This window comes from Pogona vitticeps, chromosome 11 (genome assembly GCF_051106095.1).
Source record: "Pogona vitticeps strain Pit_001003342236 chromosome 11, PviZW2.1, whole genome shotgun sequence".
NCBI classification, from domain to species: domain Eukaryota; kingdom Metazoa; phylum Chordata; class Lepidosauria; order Squamata; family Agamidae; genus Pogona; species Pogona vitticeps.
Genome location: NC_135793.1, coordinates 25,220,324 through 25,245,149, shown reverse-complemented (window position 1 = coordinate 25,245,149; position 24,826 = coordinate 25,220,324). Strand labels below are relative to the sequence as shown.

Below are 24,826 nucleotides of genomic sequence, written 5' to 3'. Positions count from 1 at the left end.
TAAGAGAGGCTCCGGGGTTGGTATCTCTCCAGCTGGCTCCTCTTTCCTTTCTTTCCCTTTGCAATCCGGGATGGGGGGGCGAGAGGTTCTCCTCGACCCCCCCCCCCGCCGGGTCCCGCGCTTCCATCCTTCTCGCGCCTGGAAAGCGGGCAAGGTCGTGGTTACGCACCGGTGCCAGCCGCGAGCGCGGTGCGGAAAGGAGCCGGTGGGCGCCGGCAGAGAGGCAGCGCGGCGTGAACGGCTTCCTCCCCCCCCCCCTTCTGCTTGCAACAGTTTTCCCCAGCCGGGAAACCTGGCCTGCGCGCCCAAGGATCCCTGGGGAATATTGCGATCTTGGCATAAAGCGTGCCCTGGTGGCCTTCGCGCCAGAGAAGAGCGCCCGGCCCGGTAGCCCTGAAGTCCAGTGCCGCCCCCCCCGGGCGTCGCCGGGGGATCCAAGCCGGGGCATCTTCCCGGGCTCATTACTGCCCAGGAGGTCTCCTTGCCCCTCAAAACCCCTCGCGGTCTGCTGCCTCCAGGCCGAGTTCGCATTGCCTTCAGAACCAACAAGCTTCAGAGGGCTTCGGTGATGCCCTTTGCCCACTGCAGAAGGATGGGCGCAGGGGGGAGCCATGGCCTCCCAGCTTGCCTGTTGAGCCTTCGGGGACTGAGCATGATCTGGAATCGGGGGGGGGGGGGGAGTCTTGCCTCCTCTCTGTTTTGGTTTAGGGGCTAGCCCTGCACCAGTGGGGCAACCTCTTCCCTCCAGCCTCCTGCACTCCCCTTGCTGGGTTTTTGAAACAGTCCTCCTTTTGGCTTTGGGTGCCCCAGAGGTATTTGGTCCTCTTGGCTGGCTTGGGGTGGCCTTACGAACCGGGCGACCTTCTGTACGTTCCTCTCTGTTTGTGGTTTCTGTGTGAAGTGGCCGTTTTGAAGAAGCGAAGAGTTCCTGCTTGGCACTCATGTGCATGTGTCTGTGCGAGTGTGTATGTGCCTCTGGAGGAAGCGAGAGGTTTTAATTACTGCAGATGTTGGCAATGTTAAGACCGCTCTTTACTATAGTGCAGTGTTTATTTACGCACTCCTTGACCCACAAAATGGCCAACAAACGAGCCACCAGGGCCATAAAACGAGCCTTGTCAACGGGCAGGCAATGAAATAAGAAGCATGGTGCACCACAGCTCCCCAGAGCAAGAGCATAACTGCTACCCTGACCTGCCCGGAATAGCATTTTCTGAGCAATCGACTTTGGCCAGGAGAACACAGTTGCCAACACAGACCACAGACTCTAAAGGAGTGGTGGTGGTGGTGGTGGTGGGCTAAGCCACACTGCTTCTCTCTGTCGCCCAAAGCAGAGTCTGCTTGAGCTGGGAGCAGCCGCAGCAGCAGCAGCACCTGTCCAGGGCCTGGGGAGGAAGGCAGAAGCAATGCCCCCATCCTGGTAACAAACATTCTGAACCAGAGGTCTTTCTGCTGGCAAGGCAAGGCAAGGCAAGGGTTTCTGCCTGCCTTTCTTTCTTATGGAAACATCTTTTATTTTTATTATTATTATTATAAAGAAATGACTTTGAGGAATCTCAGATACTTGGGGGGGGCACCTTCTGCCCCAGTGTCTTGAGTGAACCACGGAGCTCTGAGCAGCCCTTCGGAGATGCTCACTGGAGCGACCCAGAGGATTGTGCTGTTTGGCACCAAGCAGGCAATATGGCTGAGGGGTTCAGTTCCCAAGCAGCCTTGTCAGGACTGGTCATTCTTGGGTTGCCTGGCATAGTGCCTTAAGGTGGCCACAGCAGTTCCAAGGGGGCAGCAACCATGAGTCTCCCCCCCCCCATGTAGAGCAGGGGTGGTGCTGGGGCTGCTGCCAGTCTCTCTCCCCCCCCCCAGGCTGGTTTTGCAGGCCTGGCCCCTGGTCCTTCTCCTGTTCCCTCCTTCTCAGGCAGTAAAATGGAGCTGCAGCTCCTTGGAGTGCTGGCTCATTTTCTAGAGAAGTGGGAAGGTCTCTCTCTCTCTCTCTCTCTCTCTCTCTCTCTCTCTCTCTCTCTAACTCACACACATACACACACCTCTGCACCAGTTGAGACCTGCACATACCTATTTTTTCAATGCTGGGAAGGTCCTGGTTGCCCTTTGTAGCTTTATTTTGTTGTGCGTGGCATTTATTAGTATTTGAGGCAGGTCAATGTGGCACCCGAAGGATCCTTGAGCACAGAATTCATCCTCAGAGCCCCCAAAGTTTTAGCAAACAAACTGTATTGATCCTTGTCACTCCAATATGCAAATTTTTCCTTTAATTGAACAGAGACTTTTCTGGCGGGGAGGGGGGGCGGAGGTGAGCCTCTGCATGCTGGGTGGTGCCTGAGGCCATGACATGGCTCAGGATTTGGTGCTGGGAATTTCTGTCTCCCTGTGTCTCTCTCCGTGGCTGATGGTTTTCTCAGGGGTAGCTGAATATCACATCCCACCGAATTATTGCTGGATGGCTGAGCAAGGGTTCCGGCTGTCTGATGAGCAAATGTTTGCAACCGTCAGTTTAAGTGTTTATGTTCCTCCCAACCAAGCCAGAGCCAGGCAGAAATGGAAGACTCTTTTCTAATTTATGCCCCTCCGTGCTGCTCTTCAGCCCCTCTTTCAGTCGGCAAGGCAGAGCCTGCTGGCCCCAGAAGGTTTCCCACAAACCTTCTGTGTTGAGGGTCGGGATAAACAAACAGAGTGAAATGGGCGGGTGGGGGGCACCATGGAGCAAGGAGGGTGGGGGCCACAGAGAGTCAGGGAGTAGCTGACCCTGAGGTGGCAACAGGAGTTTCATTGGATTTACACTCCGCTGGAGTTATGCTCTGTACCTTGGAGAGAAAAAAAGGAGCGACGGCCGGTGCATGAAAGTGTAGGCCGAATCGACGGTGTTTGTCTCCCACGCGTCAGGAAAGATCTGCCAGGGGCCGGGCCAGGCCTGCCTCCCAGAAAAGTCCACGGAACAGCCAGCCTGGCCTTTTGAGGGAGGACTCTTGATCAAGGGTCCTGGAGGAAGATCCTTTTGCTACCACCACCCCCTTTCTGGGTGGAGGAGAGTTTGGTTAGGACAAATTCCGAGGAGGGGTTTCTCTCTCTCTCTCTCTCTACAGGCTTTGGAACGAGGGACGGAAATAAATTTGACTGTGCTTGGCTGAGCTCCAGGGGCCTCTTGGAGATCCTGTCGAGATACTGTCGATTTTGCTCCTTCCCCTTCCAGAAGTGCAAAAGCATATGCCGTGGTTATTTTTATGGCAACTTCACAGCAACCAGAACAGCAGGTGCTCTAAAGGCTTCTTCTACAACCTTGCACTTCCACCGTCTTTTAGACCACTATTATTATTACACCCAGAGTGGGGTAGTGGATAAAGTGGTGGACTAGGACTCAAAAGGCCTGGGTTCGAATCCCCGCTCAGCTGTGGAAGCTCACTAGGGAGCCTGGAACTGGTTAAAAACCACTCCTTAAATATCGCACTTACCTTCAAAGCCCCTTTAGGATTGCTGAAAGTCGGTTCCAACTTGACGGCACGCAGCAGCAGCAGCAGCAGCAGCAGCAGCAGATATGATAGATATTGGAGTGCATTGCACTGAGAGTCGTTAGATAGAAGAAAGGCTGCTCTGGAAAAAAAATAATTGTGGAAATGGTGATTTGGGTGCTAAGATCATATGACAGCTCTGGGTTCCCTCTTTGGCTGGTTTTGAAGAGTTTTTACAGGAGACACCGAGATTTCCTCACTCCTGGTGCCTCTGTAACATTATGGCTGCAGGATGACTTATTGAGTGGCTGAAATCACAATTTGCTGAAGAAAGCGTTGTGTGACTTTAGACGCACTGAGAATCTCTGGGCCTCTCCACCCCATCCACCCACCCACCCCGGGAGCTGCAATATTTATGTTTAATATAATATGGGACATATTTATGCTGCTCCGCCTTGCAGACCTCCTAGTAGGATGACGTGAGTGAATGGTAGGGAAACATTCTGAGCGTCTAAGGCAAGCACTGTGGAGATTCTGTTATTTCTATTTTATCGTTCTCTCTCTCCTCTTCATTTCTCGTCTTGTAAAATGGATAGCCTGTGGGAAGGAGCTCTCTCTTACTGACGGCACGTAAGCAGAATGTATGCATTTGGACTTGGGAGTGGGATAAAAATACTTTGAACGAACAGGCTAAGTATTTTTAGGTGACCCTTCATCCTCATGGACACCAGGGCAGAAGACCGTAAATGGGAAATAAGAACCCGATATCATAAAACAATTCTTGAAATAATTTAAAGGTAGCTACAGGCAAGCAAGGAAACTCAACAAACGGACTGGCTGTAAAACGTCTGGATAAATTAAGGGCCTTTTTTTTTTTTAAAGGTGATTCTAACATTGGCGTCAGGCTTCTCCTTATAGGGTACGACCAAAGAGAAGCCTCCTGTATCCTGCACTGGTTAACCAGATGCCTGTGAGGAAGAAGGTGAGAACAATAGCTTTCTCTTCCATTGTTGTTACCTGGCAACTGATAGCCAGCAAAGTTTTGAAAACCTTTTTGTTTGAAAGACAACTGGGAGAATGCTTCTGCTAGTCAGGAATGCTGATTAGGGCATTTTGGAAGCATCAGAACAGCATTTCTGTGACAGGCTTGTGGCTTCTGGTCCAGGAACTAAGAGATCAGCCAGCATGGTGTGTCTCGTCATTTAGTCGTTTAGTCGTGTCCGACTCTTCATGACCCCATGGACCAGAGCACGCCAGGCCCTCCTTTCTTCCACTGCCTCCCGGAGAGGTGTGTCTAGTTCCCTTTTAAAGCCTCTCAGGTTGGTTGCCACTATCATGTCTCTTGGGAACCATTTCCTTTCTTAAACTCTGCACTCTTCTTTGACGACCTGATACCTTTCTAACTCCACCACGGGACCGGTCTCGGGGGCTGGAATATTTTTGACACACACACCCCCACGGAAGGTGCACCATTTGCTATTTTGCAAACAGTTGGTTTGAGGGATGCAATTCAGATGGGTGTGCATGACCATGAGCACTTGCCTCTGTTGATCTGTGTTTGTGTCTTGATATAGCGTTCTGTCTCTTTGTGCATCTGAGCCTTGGGCCCTGTAAAATCCCCACCTCCATGATGCTGCAGGGCAGAAGAGCCATGACCAAGGTGGAAACAGGAAACAGTGTCAGCATAGATGGAAGAATGGCGGAGAGGTTCAGGCAGGTGACAGAGAGCTAGCGTAGCAGCCGTGGAATGGCTCTTGAGTCAGACTCAAGTGGTAGAGTTGAGTGGGGTAGATCTTGGAAGGATCGACCATGGAGCTGAGCCCAGCCTCGCGGAGAGTTTGTTTGGTGCTAACATGTGGGAAGAGAGAAGGAGCTACTGTGAGCTATTTAGAAGAAGGGCAGAGCATCAATGGAATTAATAGTGTGACAGCTTTTAGGTGTAGGATACAAAGTGTGGGCACAGGAGAAAGGTGATGCATTAGGAAGACGTTTAGAATATGTAGGTGCAGCGTCGCCTTTTTGAGTTTTGACGCATCTAGAGAGGAAGGGGAAAAAAAACAATAGGCACTGATTGCTGTTTGCAACTGTCAGTTTGTAGGCGGGCTCTCTAAATCTGAATTCCCCAACTTGGGTGTCTTTCTGGTGTGTGGGACTGTGATGCCCATCATCTTGGATGAAGCTTCCTGGGCGTTCGGGTTTTCCATCCTGTGCAACTCCTCTACTGCTGGAGAAGTGGGAATCCCAAAGGCAGAAACGAGGAGCAGTCTGAGCTAGGCTTCCAGAAGAGGGCATTTTTAACACCTCCTCTCCCTCACTGGTTCACACCCTAAGAATATCAGCAGAGCCCCTGACAAAGGGGTTTAGAGGCCTTGCACGTCCTCCTCCTGGGGAGGCCCCACGAGCACCCTGTGAGGGCAAGCATCGCTCTCGGTCATGGTCCCCCCCAAGGGATGGGATTCAGAGTCCTGCCACTTCGGATCCAGAATGTTACAATTTGGGAGTAGGGAAAACAACCACCACCACTGGAAGAAATTTCCGTTGTGGCATGCTAAACAGACTCTTACTGTGTGTAACTTACCTACTTCCCATTTAGAAGTCTCCATTATTAATAACGCTAGATCCATTGCATGCTTACTCCGAGTGCTGACCCACCTATGTGGGAACTTATCCTTATCCAAGCATGATGCAGGCGCTTTTGAATTCTTAACCCCTTAAATACTGCCCTTTGATGGCTTTGTCTTCTGCAAATTTCCTTTATCCCCACAGGAAGCTATCTTTAAAATAGCCTATATAATATAAAGCAGCTTTCACATTCAGGGAATAATGAGGGGGGGGGGTTACTAATTGGCAGTGTATTTGACCAAAGAGTTGTGAGAGGAAGGTGCCGTTTGTGGGTGCGATCTCCAACAGATAACTGGTTCTTTACATGGCGATACTTCCTTTTCTTAAGATGCTGTACTAGTGAGATCTGGAGGGCAGCCTGGATTTGTCCACTGGGACATCTCTACACAAGATTGGAGATGAGATTGCTCACTGATCTTGCCCAGTGCCTTTTTGTGTGTGTGTGTGTGTGTGTGTGTGTGTGTGCGTGCTCACCTCTGTTTTGGAGCGAGGCAAACGGCAGAAGGCAGCCACACATTTCCAAGAACCAGCTGCAAGGTTGGGAGGCGAGAGTGCCGAGGAAGTGTGTGTGTCCCAGACAAAAGGACGGCAGGTATGCCTGTGTTGCTGGCAAAAAGAGCAGGTGGAGGATGTCAGGCATTGTGGCAGTTGGGAAGAAACATGCCAAGGTGCGCACCTGGTAGAGGTGGCGACGGAGCCGTTCCCCCTTCCTGGAAAGGCGTTCATCTCCTCTGGAGCAAGGACCTTGTTTTTACTCTGCTCCTGACAGAAAGGGATTGGAAGTGAACCGCTCATGTTGCTCACAACGGCCAGCCCCACACGAAGAGGGAATTTAAAGGGCAGCCCTTTTGCGAGGCGCGTGTTGCCGCAGATGGGCAGAAAGCAGCAGCCTCATGCCTGCTCTCCGGCAGGGAGGGAGCCCGATAATGATTCATCATTAGGGGCCATTAGAGTCAAAATGGAGTGGCAAAGATTTAATCAGCTGGGGGGGGGGGAAATGCACAGCGAAAAAGCTGTCTGGAGCAGACGGAGAGCCAGCACGCGGACCCTGAGCTCGCTGCGGCGAAAGGGGCAAAGATGGGTGAGGCACTCATTTAACTTCCCTGTGACGACGACGTGGGGGCAGCCACCGTCTGCATGCTTTCCCTAGATTGTTCTGCCTGGAAAGGAGCTGAGGCTGGTCACTGGGTTTGTTCCTCTTGTGCGCCTCATGCCTCCCTTGCTTGCGATCGGGAGGAGATGCAGCAGCTTCTGGCTGCAGCCGGGGGTCCTTCCCTGGCTCATTTTCAACTGGGATTAGACCCAGTTTAATGGAGGGTTTGTAGGATTTCAGGCGGCGTGGCCACATCTGTTGGCCCATGTCCAAGCTCCCTGTGCTAGTCTTTTCTTTCCATGCCTGGAGCCACGAGAGGCATTGCTTTTGTCCTAATTGGAGGGAGGTGGCGCCGGAGGGTCAGACCACGCGGTTTACGGTAAAGGCATAGTTCTCCCTTTGACCCTATGAGCCTCTCCTCCTCTGTTGGGCAGGTAAAACTCTGAAGTGCTGGATGTGCAGACAATGCTGCACTGCAACTTTTCTGAGCGCCGCGTATGAGGTGGCTTTGTTCTTGGATGAGGCCGGTCGGTCTGTGGCAGAGTCAGCCGTTTGCTTGCTGGTCAGTGGTGTTGTGTTGAAATCCTTGGTCCAGCAGAACAGCCGCTGTTGCTAGCGGTGGGACACCGGTTTCTATCTGGCCTTTCTGGATCACCGTTGATAGCATTGAACCTAGAGGGTGCTGGCTAGAGAACACCCTTCTTCAACCTGGGGAGGTCTTGGGCTGTGACTTCTATCATCCCCAGTCAAGGGTGACTGTTGGTGTCAGACGGCTGCATCCTGTATCTCCGTAGGCTTGAAAAACAGCCCTGCAGAGGAGACCCCACGTGGGTGTGGCTAACATACAGCCAGTTCCTTCTATCTTTAATGCCTTTTTTAAAAAAATGAATTTTAACCTCAGAGTGGTTCGCATCCTTGGGTCCCCGGATGTTCTTGGACTAAAACTCCCAGAAGCCTTCACCACGAGCTGTGCTGGCCAGGATTTCTGGGAGTTGTAGTCCAAGAACATCTGGGGACCCAAAGAGGGCAGACACTGCGCTAGAAGAGCAGAGTTGAACGATGGCCATGAAAATACAGCCTAATATGCGAGGAGCCTTTGTGTACAACATGGCACCACTCAAAGCAGAAAGAGGACTTTTCTTGGATCCAGGCGGCTTTCAGTCTGGAAGGGAGAAGCAAGAGAGAAGGTGGGATGATTTTCCACTTAAGGTGAAAGGACTGTTTGGGTCCAAAGAATCTTCCATTCCCAGGCTAAACCTGGAACTAATTGCTTGATTTTTGGTATATTTATGTAGAAGTCAGTACAAGAACAGGCATACCATTGCGGCCCGAGCGTCATCACTGAGCAGCCTTGACACACGAACCATTTCGTTAGCGAAATATGTAAACTGCTGACCACATCCCTTTTTTTTTGCTGTTCTCCTCCTTTATCACTCCTTATCAAATGCTCTGTCAGCTCCCTCAGAGATCGATCCATGACTAAGAAGCCTGTAATTACCCAGGCCCTCACTCGTTTGGCCTCTTGAAATATTGGTGATTACAGGACTGGCATTGGCTTTCTTGGTCTCCCACCTCCACCTTTTTTTGGCAAGACCTGATGGGAAATTGCACCGGGCTACCTACCGTCCAGGAAAAGATGCCACCCACCCATCCTTTCCTGGGTAGAGGAAGGGTTAAGGTCCATTTTCTACCTTGAGGGCACCGGGGGCTCCATGCTGCCTGTGGCGCTGCTTGCGTGTACATTAATGGGATTCCTAATGCACTTGCTTGGTCACCTGTGGGAAGCATTTGCTCCGGTTGAAGAAGGAGCAACAGTTTTGTAATTGAAAACCGGGGTTAGCTCTCTATATACCCGCTACCAAACTCCACAGCTTCCAGGCTGCCAAGGCATCCAATTGACCAGCCCTGGCACATAGGAGGGCAGGCTGGAGATGGGAGCATCCTATTTCCCAAGTGGATTGGAACTGGAATGTCCAGCTTGAGCCGAGGGCTCCGTCTTAAGAAGGCCTGCCCTTTGGACCCTGAACCACACCTTTGGTCGAGAAGGGGCGCAGCAGCGGAGTTTGCATTTAGTTTTGAGCCACGTTGTCCTGGACTTCGCCTCACAGTGTCTTCTGGAGAGAGGAAGATTTGTTGTGTTCCACTCTTCCCCCCCTCTCCCCCCCCCGCCTTGCTGCAGGCCTTGTGATCTGGACACACCCCAGGCCCAGAGGAGTCAGCGTTGTCTGGTGAAGCTGGGGAAGGCTGATTTCTCCCACTAGGGCCCAAATGTTTTCCAAGCTCTCTCTCTCTTGGAAAAGACGTCTCCCTCTTGACAATCAGCTGACAATATAGATAATTCGATCAAGAATTTAATATGCATACGTGACATGCATATTTAAGAAGTTCCTGACAAAACACTTCTGAAAAATGCCCTTTAAGAGTAACTAGAAAATGTTGCTTGTTCTGTCGGTAATGTCCTTCCTCTTCATTGCATCGGTTTTGAAATGTAGTTTTGCTGCACACTAGCTAAAACAGCAGATGACACCCTGAAGATAAATCCATAGCTTGTAGAGTATGACGTTCATGCTCCGTCCCCGAGCATCTAGAGTTGGGGATGGCTCCCTCTCTCTGTCTCATGGTAGGGCCGGCTCTACGGTCTTCTCCACTGATGAGGGCTCCCTTGGTGGTCCTCTAGGGCTTAGTGATTGTATGAAAAGCAACTCTTATCCAACAGCTCCATGCTCTTTCAGAACATAAGTAACAACGTTTACATATCTCAAATGAAATGGACTTCAAAGAAGTGTTGAGCTTGGAGGCAGGAATTTTTTTTAATGAATCGGTTGCACAAGGGCTGCTAGGTCTTTTTTTAAAAAAATATATAGCTTTAGGATATTAGCACCCAACTATCTCAAGAAGAGATAGCTAAGATGACTCACATCCCCATAAATTCTACTGTGGTTTTTTCAGCAAGCATCCTGGGGAAATTATACAAAATTACAGATTTATTTTGAGTATTCTATTATTTTCACAGGCAGATTTCAAAGCCCCAATGGATGGATTTTGAAGAGCTTCTGGTGGGCTGGCAGGATAGTTTTGAATTAGGTCCCTGAAATCTAATTATAGCTCCCAGATCACCGAAATGGTAGTCTCTGTCTTTGGTGTTCCTACGAGCACCCCAATATAATTGGAGGTGATACTTGGACTCTGAAATCTTCTGATCCCGGTTGCAATATAATTTGAGAGCTCTTGGATACAAAATATGTAATGATATCTCTCTCCCCCCCCCCCCCCGCTGCTCTAAGACTTTTCATGTTGTGCCTGCTTCATTTCTCTGAGTGATGAGAAAACATGGCTTACGTAGATTTGGATTGTGTTCATTCTCTCTCTCTCTCCCTCCCTCCCTCCCTCCCTCAGAGGATGTGTGTTTTAGGGGTGCTTTGAAAGCAAACTGTGTACTTTCTGTTTTGTTCCTGCTCAGGGAATAATAATTCACAAACTATCCCCACCCCTCTGTAACTGGGCAAGCAACCAAGCAAGACTAGGAGAAAGAAAAAGTGAGTGAGTGAGGTGCAGGATTTATTATCCTATTGCATATCAGTCTGGGATCATTAGCTTTTATCCTAGCACATAAATAGAGGTTGACATTGTCACTGTGTCCTCTACGTGCCTGTGGATTAAAAAAAATAATTTTTGGCCTAAAAAGTGTATTATACAAATGAAATGCTTCAAAACTGCCTTTCCCTATCTCTCATGCGTCATCCTCCCCACTCCTTCCTCCAAAAATCCTCAGAAATAGAAATCCACTTTTGTGGGATTGTGCATTTACAGAGTTGCATTACAGGTAGTCAGGCTGACAGCTCATACAGCCAACCCGTTGTCTCCGGGGAAGAACAGGCTGGGATGACATCAGCTTCTTGTAGCAGGAGGTTCCACACACCAACTCTGCCATGGAGAAAAATCTATTGGTGTGTGGTATTAGTGCATTGTAGGGTTATGGGAAAGGATAAAACTGCAGCTTATTTTCCAGCCTGCTCTGAATTCACTCAGCACTATATTGCGCGAGATTGAGACCCAGAGTATAAACTGCAGATCTACAGCTGCTATCTATGGATTCATTTGGCTGATCTTAATCAAACCCGTTTGAGTCTTGGTTCCTTGCCATCCTTTCCTCCAGCTGAGGGAAGAACCAGCACAGCAGAGAAAATACCTGATGTTTAGCCATGCTAGACTAATCATGCCTGAAGAGAGAACAGTAGGTCATAGCAACTCCAGTGACTGCTCCATCCCAGAATTCAAACTGGGGAAGGAACAGGGAGAGAAGAGAGGATGAAGGAAGCACACTTGGCTGGAGGTAGGCTGGGTGATTTCAGCACTTTGGACAGCACCAAGCCCAAAGCAGAAGTGCCTTGGGGGGGCTCCCCAGACCCCTGTGAGGGATGTGCAGTGGCTTATGCAGCACCATGGACAGCGCCAGGGCACCAGAGTCCTGGAGCTGCAGGACCTTGGACAGCTCCAAGTAAACGCCCACCACCCCATTCAAGACCAGTCTGAGCTTGGGTTCCAAAACCTGGAATGGACAGGCATTGAGTTGGGAGCCTGGCATCTTTCTCTCTCCAACAGCTCATGCTGTTGGAGGGTGTCTCCTATCATCTTGGGCTTGGGATCTTGGTTCCAAAATGATTCCTTAACCCTGTGCTTTCTCTGCTGACCCTCCTGGTGCTTCAGTTCACGAGTCCAGGAGCAGGTTATTGCTTGACCCAAAAGTCAGGATAACACATCTGCTCAAGCTACTTCCGATTTATCTTTAGTCCTCTTATAGGGTCCTGCTTCCTTGACTGTGAACTGAAACAATGGCTTCCCCAAAGACTCAAACAGCACTAGAGCTGCACCGTTGGCCTACATGGGTCCTTCCAGACTCTTTTCAACTGCATTAACCCTTTGGGGGCTGGCCAGACTGGCTGTGGAGGCTACAAGGCTAGCCCACGTTACACGGTGGCGGGAGGAGTGCCTTGCCGGAATGCATGCCTTTGCAACCCCACCCACTCTGGGGCGCCGTCCTTTCCGGATCCCTGTATGTAAGACCGTCACACTTGGTTCTGCTTAGGACTTCCTGTTCTTCCTTGCATTGACGTGCGTCCTTTCCAAAACTTTCCCTGAAAATCACTGAATTATGGAAATAAAATGTGTGGACGGGGTACAAATGTTCCTTCCTGACACCTTCTTGCCATTCAGTAGCTGCTCTTCTGTCGCAGGCACTGCTAGCAACCAGCCTTGTTGTATAATCTTGGCAGGCAGGAATTAACACTGTTCTCCGAGGCTGCTTGTCACTTATGAATCAGGCGCATCAGATGTTTGTACCATCAGTTTGGAATCATGGACTCTGCACTCAAATTTTGTTTGCAGGGTGGGCTGCCTCCTTTCCTTGGGGGACTCAAGAGGAAGCTTGTCAGATGGAGTGAAAGCTTCAGGAGTGGAGTGGGCTGGTTGGCAGCCGTTGCTCCCTGGCCTGTGAGTGCACTGGGGGAATAATAGATGTAGCGTGCACAGGGAGCAGGGCCGGCGATGGCGTTCTGTCTTTTTGTAGTCTATCTGTCAGAATCCCTCCATCAGTCTGGCCACTTGGGGGACTTATAGGGGCCTAGCTCAAAGAATGAACCTCTTTCAACTCTGGTGGAGCAGAGGCATACACCGCTGGTAGAAAGCCAACTTTGACCCTTGTTACTACTAGCCAAGTATAGATTTCAAGGAGCAATCCTACTTCGCACGATGGCTAGATCCCTCTTTGCATGCTCAGAGGCCTTAGACCCTAGCAACTACCTGATGTTTTGGGCTACACCTCCCGTCAGCACCAGGCATCTTGTGGTCAGGATGAGGGCTGTTGTAGTCTGAAAGGTCTTTAGGACTGGACCAGGGAAGGGAAGGGAAGGTTACCTTACTGTGCCTCAGTAGAAGAGTGCTGGGGCTCAGCACCAGACTCATAGCCTTATCCCCTGATTTGAATGTGTGCCAAACAGATCAGAGGAGGAAGCCCAGATCTCCACTGTATAGTTCTAGAGATGCCGTAGCAGCAGCAAGTCAGAGGCCAAGAGGGAAGGGACTTGTCCAGATGGTTTATGAGTGTAGCAAACTCCGCTGGTGGTGTAACTTCCTAAGTTATTGTTTAAATTGATTGAGAACCGTCAGGTGTTGTTACACACACTGGATAAGTAGTCGGTGGATGCCGGGGCAGGGGGTGCTCCCATGCGAGCTCTGCCACTCATGTAAGCAGAAGGCCACGGAGTGTGGCTGCCATCTCTCCCCTCTCCTCCTGGGTTTGGAATTTAGAGCATTTGCTGTGTATCCAATTTGCAGTAATGGCCGCAGTGGAAGTCTGTAACAGATGCCGAAGCTCCCAAATCACAGTTAGATCTGCCTGCTCTAGCCGGTGGAATCGAGCATGGCTGGAAGTGGGAAGTGATAGCTCCAGGGAGGGGTGAGGTGTGCTTTGCAGGTGGTGCAGTGCGCTTATGACTTCTGGTCAGACAAGGGCAATGTTGCCTTTTTGGACTAGAACCCATTCTGGAGAAGAAATGTTTGCCAACTCTGCTTTTGGTCTCTCTTCCAAAAAAAAGGTCCAGCTGATCCGGAGCTGTTTGATTCTAAAACCAGGCAGGGAATGCCATTTCAAGAGGGAGGGAGTCCGCATCGGGATGGGTTTTGAACCAGAGCTGCACCAGAATTATTCCTTTCCCATCCAAAAGTGTAGTTGATGGGGCAGAGGGGAAATGCCTTTGGAATCTGCTCCTGAAAAGCTGAAACAAGCCTCATTTTAATTGTGCATTTTGTAACTAACAACCACCTTTCCATGCATGGTGATTTGTAAGACTTGGTGAGGGTGGTTAGAAACCAAGAAAAATTAAATCAGGGACAAAATGAACCTTGAGATGCACAATGAGCTCTCAGCTCAGTTTCATGATTTGCCGCTGTTTGGAGGCAAACACAGTGTTTTGATGACGGCGTGGTAGTTTATGAGCCCGGCGTCTTTCGCTTTGTGAGCAGAAATGCTCCTTTTTGTTTTGCTTTGAAGACTCCTCGTGCCATATGTTTACTGGGCCAGAGAATGAACCTTTCCCTTTGAAATCCTGAATCATTAAAAGAATTGCATCAGCCGGCCAGGAGCAATTTTACACGGGGTTCTAGTTCTCTCTACAGCACGTTCTGTCCGGAGCGGCTGCCTTGCCAGCAAACACGCCAGTGACGCCAAGCATCTGCTTGACTTTAGAAGAGGATGCGAAGAAAAACTCATCACGAAAACCATGGACCCATTTCCCATCATCTTGCTTCCCACAGTGGCAGGTTGCATGTCTCCAGGAAGCTGGCATTGAGGTTAACCCTCCCTCACCCTCATTTGTCCCTTGCAACTGGCATCCAGTGATAGACTGCCCTGGGTCATGGCAGTTCTGTTGAGCTGTGAAAGCGAAGAGCCATGGCTCAACCTGACTCTTAAAATCAGTGGCTGTCGCCGTGTCGTGCATCAGCAGGTTTCCCCTAATTCTGTGCTGTAGGTGAGTCTTGAGCTTTTCCAAAGCATCTCTTGTCGTCACGAGCTTTGCCTGACAGCAAAGGAAGGCATGTTGCTCTCAGTCGCTGTATAGATGCTTCCAGCACATGACAGGAATGGCCGCTAGAAAGGACGTAAATGCCACGACACTACCTTTGCTCTTCAGTCTATGAATTGGCCTGGTCCTAAAAGCTGTCACCTTTGGAGATCAGATACGAACCTCTCACGCCACTGCCCCCCCCCCCCCCCCGGTCTGAGTCTGTGTCTCAATGAGCAAAGGTTTGGCTGCAAGGAGGCTGTTTTTACCGGGTGCAACTCAGCAGCGCTCAAAGCCCACTTATGTATCTGCAGCACGTGATGGATGGTCTTTCATTCCTAATGCTGGAGATGGCCTGCGCACAGAGAGAAAGAAGACAGGAGGAAGGAGGCTTCCTTCCAGCGGGACACTGATCTGTGACTTCTGAGTCTTTCTCCCGACTCTGGGGATTGCTTTTGCTCTCAGAGGAGAAAGCGCCCTTGGAAACCATGCCCAAGAGCGACTGGGGGTGTGTGAGCTTAATCCTGGCTATTTGTCCAGTCAAACCAGTATTAACCTAAGACATTTTGCAGCCTGAAGCAAGGTCCAAATGGTTGCAAATCAAACTGTGGATTCTCTCGAGGCGCACTCCTGTCACAGATCATGCCGGCGAAGTGCGGGGCACTCTTCAGCCACCCCTTGTAAGTGCTTGTTTTCCCACCTTCGTGCTGTGTGAGAATTAAAAGCCTCTGCAAAACCTTCTTTTTTTTTTTCTTTTGCCACCTGGAAAGAAGCCAAATATTTCCTGGTGCTCTCACAAACAGTTCTTGTGTTGCTAAGAATGCTTTTTTCTCTTTTTTTGCTGTGCAAACAGCACACAACTTCACACATTGTGCAAAATTACAATAGCTGTTGCCATGTGGCATGGTGCTTTTCAAAATGAAACGTGCCGGAGGGGTTGTTGGCGCTGTTTCCCTCCATCAGCCTCTCTTTCTGTGCTTGCAGCGAGAGAGAGAGGGAGCCCCTGGGGGCGTGTGCTGGGCTTCACGAAGGAAGCACATGCTTGTTTTTGCACTGAGACTTTCTACACAAATTATGCAGACCCTGATGTTTGTGGGGGAAACACTCCTCATGTCGCTCTCGATCTGGAGGCAAGACAAACCTGTGGGACCCCCTGCAAAGTCCTTTTGAGGCATTTCACTCGGAGGAGGCATCCTGAGTCGATGAGAATGAGGGTTGGATGAAACGTTGGTCATGCTGCCAAATGGTGTGGACTCTGGGCTTGGGAGGGCCCCCCCCTACGTGCCCCTTGGAGGGTATTATGTGGCCACTGGTGCCGTGGTTGCTGACATATTCCCAAGTGAGCTGCCACACGGACTGTTGTAGATCACAAATGGAAACCCCTTAGCCTGGTCATGGTTCCCGCTCTGTTTATGTACAGAGCCTCCAAGAATGGAATTATTTCAAGAAGACGATGCACCTTTTCACAAACACGCCCTCTCTCTTTCCCCTTGCTGTCTGCTGATATGGATTTTCTCCAGAGAAGCCCCACCAGCACTCTTTCCTGCTGACTCTGTGGCCTGGAGCACCTTCTTATAATCCTGGCTCTTTCAGTCTTCCGCCTGCCTGCAGGCCGAGATGCTCAGCTGGGTTGCCCTCTGCTCCTTTTCTCTTGTCTTCTACTGGGATGGAAAACTGTGTTAAGGGCTGGCCGGCTTTGTGGTTTTTCCAGTTACCTGCCCAGTCGCTACACATTCATTGAGATTTTGGGTCCCAAACCCAGTGATCCGTGGGTGGCATGTCAGGATTTCAAGGGTGACGGGTCCTTGTCGTGTCACAGGAAGGTAGATCATTGTGCAAAAATTGCCAAAACATCTGTGTGTGTGTGTGTGTGTGTGTGAGAGAGAGAGAATTATATGTGCAGCCTAATGTGAACACCTTCATGCTGAGTGTGTGACCTCCAGATGGAGTGGGGATGAAATGGGTACATTAGAACCACAATAAAACCCAGTTGTCTCTTCCGCCAGCACTTTGTGCCCTAAAGTGCTGGCGGATCCCTCTGCTTTCCCACATCTCTGTCAGCTGGAAATGTGGGAAAGCAGAGGGATTTCTTGAGAGACGTTGTAGCCTGGCTTTGAAAAGTATCTGGGAGAGAGGTCCTCTCTCCTCCTCTTGCTCCATGAAATGGGAGAGGCCACAGGCTTTTTGGGAAATGCCAGGAACATATAAACTTTAGTTCCTTTCTTTTCCTTGAAGGCTGTTTTGTGCTTTTATGTAAACCCAGAACTGGGAACGAGTAACCAAGGTGAGCCTTGGGGGCTGCTGACATCCAGTTGGAGACCGAAAGCACAGGGAGCCTTTTCTTTCCATTTGACTTAAGAGGTGGCTGTGTTTTACTGCAGCTCGGAAGGCTGGCAAGCAGTTACAGCAGCACCAGGTTTTAAAGCTGGCAGGAGCTGCAGAGAAATACGAGAGTGGTCCTTGATGTTAAAATGCTCAGCGTACACGGTAAAACATCGTGTAGGTTACTAGGTGCCGATGGAGGAAAAGGCACATTTAGGATGATAAATCGGGTTGTCTTCCTTTACTAATTAATGTGGCTCCCGCTTTGCAGAAATTATTAGAAGAATCCACTTCCTAATTATTAAGCACGCATAAATGTCTAGCATCTCAGCGATGCTCAGGTTAATTTAAACATGCCAACCCTTATGATATTTCATCCCCTGCCTCCCTATGTTTTTTTAAGGGCTTGTATGCAATTTATTAGGTCACTTTGGAAATAATTTTTCTTGTTATTGAAATCGTCTCTATATCGTCTAAATGCCATTTTCCCCCAAGGACTTGTTTACTTTGCTGTAAGGATTCAAATGGAGTGGGTGGGGGAGGGTGTGTGTTTTTTTGCCAAAAAATGGGGGAGGGGAGCCAGCTTAGAGTCAGGCAGCCTTATTTAAATTTTGCACAGATTGGTTCAGGGAACAATCATTGCCTTCCTTCAAGCCGGTGAGTTGTTTGCTAAGCAGTGCAAGCTGCTCTTTTAGGCGCTGGAATTACTTTGCCTAGATTTGATTTGTTCGTTCTTCTGGTTGTGCCCCGAGACGCAGCGGAATTAGTTCGGGTTGGAACTGGGTTGTGATGCAGGAACAATAGCCAGCAATGGATCTGAGCTTTTTAGAAATGCTTAGGGAAGTGTGCATTAGCATGACAATAAAGGGTTTTGCACAGTAAGGGATCATAGTTAATGCAGATGCGCTCTAAACTTCCTAAATGTGCACAGCCCTAATCGGTGGATAACAGTGTCTCTGTACTCGTCCAAGGATGAAATCAAATGCTACAGCATCTTATAAGGAAAAAGAGAGAGGAGAATTGTCAGATTAAACTAGCCCTTCACACCTTGGCATCCTCAAGATGTCTCGGAGCATAATTCCCATCAGCCCCAGGACAGCATGCATTTTTGCTGCGGGCCATGTGGACGGTAGCCCAAGGCTGTCGTGCTGTCTGACTCCCGAGCCCATGCGTCACGACCTGGGGGTGCAGTAACATGGGATCTGCTGGTTGTGTAAGGATTGACAATGAGGCCAGCAAAGATCCCTGTTACGTAGAAGAGCTGAGCTGCATTTGTGTACATTTGTGCAAGAGGATCCCCAGGGGGCCTTCCCTTCCTGCACATGATGCCTGAAAGCTCGTGGTACAGCCCTTCCAGGGGCTGGTTTCCTGTACAGAAGGCTGTCTCCACAGCTCTAGTAGGTGCCTTGCTAAGAAAGCCTGTCAATTAAACCGTTGCTTAAGATTTCAAGACTTGATTAGACTTTTTAAACCTGGCAGTGCCACCGGTTGTTTCACCTGATGGGATGGGAACCTCGTGATGAATTGTAGCTTTCTTGCCTCTACCCATGAGAGGCATCATATTATAATAATAATAATAATAATAATAATAATAATAATAATAATAATAATAATAATAATAATAATAATAATAATAATAATAATAATAATAATAATAATAATAATAAATAGTCTAAGATGTGCAAAGCTAGAAGGAACCCTCTGGATAATTGAGTCTAAACCCTGTCAAGGAGGCCCAGTGGGGGAATCGAACTCCCAACCTTTGGCTCCACAGCCAGAGACACGAACCGCTGAGCTATCCAGCCAGCATGTCTGTCTGTTTCTACTGGTGGTTCCCAACCTTGGATATCCTAGGTGTTCTTGGACTGTAACTCCCAGAAACCCCATCAGGACCCTACACTGGTGCTGAAGGCTTCTGGGAATTGCAGTCCAATAACATTCGGGTTAACCAAGGCTGAGAATTGCTGGTTTGTAGACGTACGTGAAATGTAAGATGACTACATTTTGATAAAACCCGAATGGGCAGATCCAAAAGGATGTTATGCCCGTTTGCATCTCTGTTGATCTGAGAACCCAAGGACCAGCCCATGGCCCTTATTCTCATATAGTATTTCTTTTGGACAAGAGCTGGACGGGTGGGTGTTTTGCCCTCTGAAGGGAGTTTAGGACTGAGTTGTTGCTGATGCTGCCAACCAGGGAGAGCTGGGCTGCTACAGAAGGAGGAGGAACAGAAGGCAGGGAGAGCACAGGCAGAAGCGAGCAGCGCCACGGAATGTTAAAGAACCACCCCTGGAACTGTCTTGGTGATTGATCAGAGCTGTCTGGTCTAGCAAAAAAGCTCCTTTATGAGGCTGGGAGTTCAGCATAAAGAAACATCTCAAAGGGGTGTCTTTTGTAAGACATATTGACTGCCTGTTGCTGATTCTAGAATCTGTTATTGATGGCTTTGAGGGTCAGTTCTCGGCATTCATTGCTTGTATTTTCTTTTAAAAAATGGGCAAAGGACGGGAGCTGATGGGAAAAATTTATGGAAGGATCCTGATTTGCAGAGGAATATGAGGTTGATGGATATCTTTTTCTCCTCCTTGTCTGAGTGATCATTTTTTAAATCTCTTCATTGACAGGAGTCATGGTGTCAGTTCCCTTTCTCCCCATGTTTATTATTATTATTATTACTTTGTCAAGAAACTGACCAATCAGGGGATGATGGTTTCAGCTGGCTTTGAAATATGGGCCTGTTAGCTTGCACTGGGTAAGGACAGGCCTGGAATAAAAGGGAAAGGAACTAACTGCCTGTTAATTGGAAGAGATTTGCCAGCTCCCTCTTATCAGTATGTGAAAAAGAATTTCCGTGGTCATAACACACTCTGTCCTGGTACCAAGCTGGTTAGTGAGAACTGTTTTCAGCTGAGAAAAAGGGGGAAAGAGTGAAATTACTTTAGCAAAAGTTGCTCCCTTCTGGAAGTTTTAGGGGGATTTGGGACTTGCTTGGTAGAATACATTTAAAGGGACTGTAAAGGTAGATTCTGGGTATAAAAATGGCATGGGGAATTTGCTTAGTATAGCTTAGGAGAATGCTACGCTCGCCTGCTGTCTCATTAATTGATTTATACTCTGCATATGCTCTGGCACTATGCTGAAGTTCTGTTTCTATGTACGTAAGTACTTTAGGATAGTTAGCTTTCTTATTTTTTGTGGGAACAGTTCCAGAATCATCCTAGCTTTAAATCTTTTGAATGTGCACTCGCTTCACAAACTTTTTTGACTGCTTTCAAACTTTTTGAAGCTGCTTGTGACGTTGTTTCTTTTTGACTTTTTGCAACATCTACAATAAAATAATGAGTTCCTGAGCTGAGATCATAGCTCCAGCTCCATTGCTTCTTGTTGTTTCCCATGGGCCAATTCTGGCTCTCTTGGCTTCCACTCTGCCCTCACCTCCGCTTTGAGAGAACAAGTCAGTCATAATTGCCTCAAATAATAGAATATCAGCCCCAAAGGGAATCCGTTTACTCTTTATGTCTGCCCTGCAGGCCAAATCAATTGTGCCATGCAGTCAGGATGAAGATTGGGTTCAAGGGCTGGGAAATTTCTCTCTACAGGAAAAACAAAGGACAAAGAACACATTTGCAAATAACTGCATCTTCTCTCCCCCCCCCCCCTGCTCATTCCTTGACTTGCAAGTATTGGTTGCTCCATACCCTGCTGCCGGCCATGACCCACCCTTTTGCATGTTTTTCTCAGGCATCTTAAAGACTCACAAGTTTATCATATTGCCAACAGGAGGGAGGAACTGGGACTTTGCTCCAGCACACAAAAATATAGAGGGCAGCGCGGTCTAGTAGTGACTCTGTGAGTGAACCATCCCCCCCTCTTTTTGGAAAGCATAAACCTTTTCTTTCTTTTGGGGGAGCACTATATTCTTATCCTCGTTTTTCATGGAGGGGAGGGGAAATTCCACCCTTGACTCTCAGTGAAGTGGGCGGGAGGCTAAGCCGCTTGCCCCCCCCCCGATGCCAAAACGGCAGGTTGCATCTGGGGACTACAGACTGTTCCATCCGACATGGTCTCTGCCCTCCCCTTATACCCGAAGCAAGCCACCCTTTTAATTTCAACCATTCTTTTTATGAGAAGGAGTGACCATTTTGGAACCTCTAATTATTCATTTCTCAGCCTGCGCCTGAATTGTGCAACCTTATGCCCAGAGGCAGCTGGCTTAGCACCACATACGGTGGGTAGCCAACCATCTTTTGCCCAGGTTTCAGCAGCTTGGCAGGGGTAGGAGAATTCAGAGTGCAAGCTATAGCTGAAACACATGGATTGACCCTGTAAGGTGGGCAACCACTAAAAAAGGAAAGTGGAATCCACCTACCACTTCTGGTTTTTTTTTTCTGAACCCGTGACTGCTTGAAAGCAAACAGGGGCCTACATCCAACCCAGTGCTAGCAGAGGGAAACATCTACCAGCACAGCTGTGCTTGGTGACACCATGGCATCACATAAATGGGTTGCAAACCTAGGTCCGCTTGCATGCCACCCTTCCACTTCACTTTGAAAACATGCAACTGCTCCCTGGATGTAGGGCGCCACCTCTTGCTGTCATCTGTTGTTGACGACGACATCTTTTGGGCCCTCAGCATGCCATGCACTGTCCTTAGGCCCTGCCTCAACCTGCCATAGGCCTCGGCACAGCTTCCTGCTGTGCATTTTTCTGCAACAGTCCCGCTGCCAGGATGAAGTCCGCTAAGGCTGCTGGTTGCCTCCTTTGATTGGGGGGGGGGGAGAGTAATAGCATTACCAGAGCAATTGAATCAAAGATCTGAAGACGTTTGGGTAAATTGAATGCTCCGTGGCTAATGGAGGCCAGATGTTCCCAACAACCAACAATTCTGATAATGCTCAGGATGCTACTAATTCCAAATTAGAGATATGATCGGGTGAACACGGGGGAGTGAAATCTTCCGGTTGCCAGGAAAATTCCAGGCCGTTCTGTTTCAGCTATATATATTATTTTTGCTGTGAATATACCGTTTAGTTGGGAAAGAAGGACAATACTGTAGTGAGGTTGAGGCAAGAGAGAGAGGAAAGGTCTTGAGAATGGGTCATATGTCAGGACTGATGATCGGGTTCAGCCTTGTTTTCAGTTTTGTTCCAGGAATGTTTTTAAACCAGGGGTGGGCCACTTGTGGTCAGCCAGATGTTGATGAGCTTTAATGCCTATCAACCTGAGCCAGTGAAACCAGCGAGCACTGCCCCCCCCCACAAAAACTCATCTGGTAGAAGGCAGCTTCTTAGCCCCCTCCATTGAGTCTGGAAGGCAGCAGGTCCTCCACCCTGCCCTAAAGCCTTTTCTTCACTCACATTTCTTGGCAAATCTGCCTCAGCTCTGGCCAACTTTTGACCCTCACCGAGAACAGCCCTTGGATACCCCTGTTGCTGAGTTTTGGAAGGTTTGGGCAAACCGTCTCCCTCGTTTTGTTATGGCTTAGACCCAGTGGGGCTCTGACTTACCAGAGGGGTTTTGACCGGTCCTTGAAGCCAGCCAAGGCTCTTGGGCCCTTTCTGATCATGACCAAATCCTTGCCTTCTCTAGCCATGCTGGGTGACTCCTTTTGCAGCTTCCAAACAAATGTTTGGGAGTGGCTGATTTACACTGTTGCAAGAACCGAGGACGGCGTCGTTTTGATGTGAGACATGGACTGGGGCAGTGTACTGTCGGAACGTGGAGGAGTTCCTTTGTGAAGTGTGTGATCATCGGTATGTTTTGTTCAGAGTGATTCTTTAACCTGTTAAAATAAGCCCATGGGAGGCAGGAATACCTGAGCAGCATATTGAAACAGAACAGCTAGCACCATCTGGAGCCTCTCTTTTTAAAATCTGCCTTAATTCCAGAGTAAAGATGCAGGGGCTGGGATAATTGGCTGCTTCTTTGAAGGAAGGTGTTGAATGCTCTCTTCATCAGCGCCAGTCCTGAGTCTGGAGGTGGCATTGGTTAGAGTTCTCAGCTGTGTGAGCCCCAATATTAAATGAAATCCAATCTAATCTGATTAAAGCTTTCTTGGATATTATTGAAATGAGGCCTTAGCTCCACTTGATGGAACTGCCCTGCAGGATGCCACCCTCTCAGAACCCCCTGAAGCCCCACTTTGCTTGCTTAGCAGACCGGTGCAAATTGGTTCCTAATTGGTTTGTTTCTGTGAATGCAGGAGTAGCTGACCAGAGGGCCTAATCAGCATCCTTAGGGTACAATCACCGGCTCAGTAGGGTGTTCCTTAAGAATCCGTTTGAGAATCGTTCCTTCTGGCACACACAAAAAGCTCACGAAAGTCACCGTTCCAGCTGTAACTCCCTAATGGCGGACGGAGGAATTCTGGAAGTTATCATACAAACAAACAAACAAACAAAAAGGGAGAACTTTCCCCCCACACCAATCCCTGATGGAAGAATGTCCCTTAGTCAGTAGAAACAACACAATCCAGCTTCTCAGTCATTTTCTGGGACCAAATAGACATCTCCTTTCTGGGACATAAGAAGGCATTTAGAAAGCGAAGGCTCACAACATGATCAATATTTTCAGCTTTTTCCCCACCCTGTCCTGCACAGCAGGAAAGTTGGCCTTGGGTTCTGAGAATTCCCCACTCAGCAGAGGGTAGCCCATGGCTTTTCACTGCCTGAGGAGAAAGACTTGATGCTCTCCCTTTTATCTCCAGAAGCCGGCTGGGCTTATAGTTGAGTCTCCTTCAGCCCAAGCGAGAGCATGAGGCCCTCCGTTGCACATAAAGCAGTTACCCCTGGCGTCAACTGGGAGCGTTTGGACGTGCAATGAATCCTTATGTCGCTGGGTGGGTCTTTTCCCTAGAGTTTACATGCAGAAGCTGGACTGTTGCAGGAGAAAAGGGGGGGGGAGATAAGTTTTAGTGGTAGCTGACACAGCTGGTTCTGTTTTCATATCTTCTGCTGGCGTGAGAGGTGAGGAAATGATCCCATAGCCTTACTTAACAGAGGCACTTCCTTGCATGGATCCCCCTTCATCGGATTTGCCCTTGTAGAAGCAGGCTGGAAGCCCACACAATCTTGATTTTGTAAACTGCCCTGAGTGTTTCCAAGGGTACCTGTATAGGAAAGACTTCTGCAATAAGATCAGAGTGCTAGCAGGGGCCGCGGGCGTGAAACTAGCCCTCAGAAAGTGAGCCCCACAAGGGACTGGTGGTGTGTTAAACACAACAATCTTTGGTTGGTGTGGTTTGTCTACTGAGCTGCAAACATGCGAGAGCATCTTTATGCCATCGATTTCCTCTCACAGGAAAGCTCTTTCCGACCAAGTAGCTCTTTGAGACGGGAAGGGGAGCAACTTGGTCCCTGCTTTGAAGTGGTAGGAGGAGGAACTTGTGCATTTCCCTTGTGTTGAAAAAACAAGAACAAGCCACCTGCACGCGGAGGGCTGGGACAGACCGCTTCTCTCTGGGGAGCGCATGAGATGGTACATAGAGGCAAAAAACAAATAGCAGGGGGATCGAATCCTTTCTTGTCTTGGCCTCCCGTGCAAAGATGAGGAATCACAACATTGTTTTCCTTGGCCTATGAGAGGACGAGTTCTTTGGGGTGCTCTGAACAAGAGAACGAGAAGGAATGAGTGTGTGGGCGTGCACGCGCATACATGCATTAAGCAGATTTATGGAAACAAGGGGAACTCACAGAATGACAACAGTGGCTGTGTTGTGTGGCTGAGAAGCACTGGGCAGGGTGGTTTGTGTGTCTAACCATCTGTCAGTC

At 49.0% G+C, this 24,826-nt stretch overlaps 1 protein-coding gene across 2 annotated transcripts in view; it reads left to right on the top strand.

Moving 5' to 3' along the window:
- Positions 1–24,826, top strand: part of HTR2C (5-hydroxytryptamine receptor 2C) — a 136,211-nt gene that overhangs the window by 447 nt on the left and 110,938 nt on the right. The gene's annotated exons all lie outside the window — the stretch shown is intronic.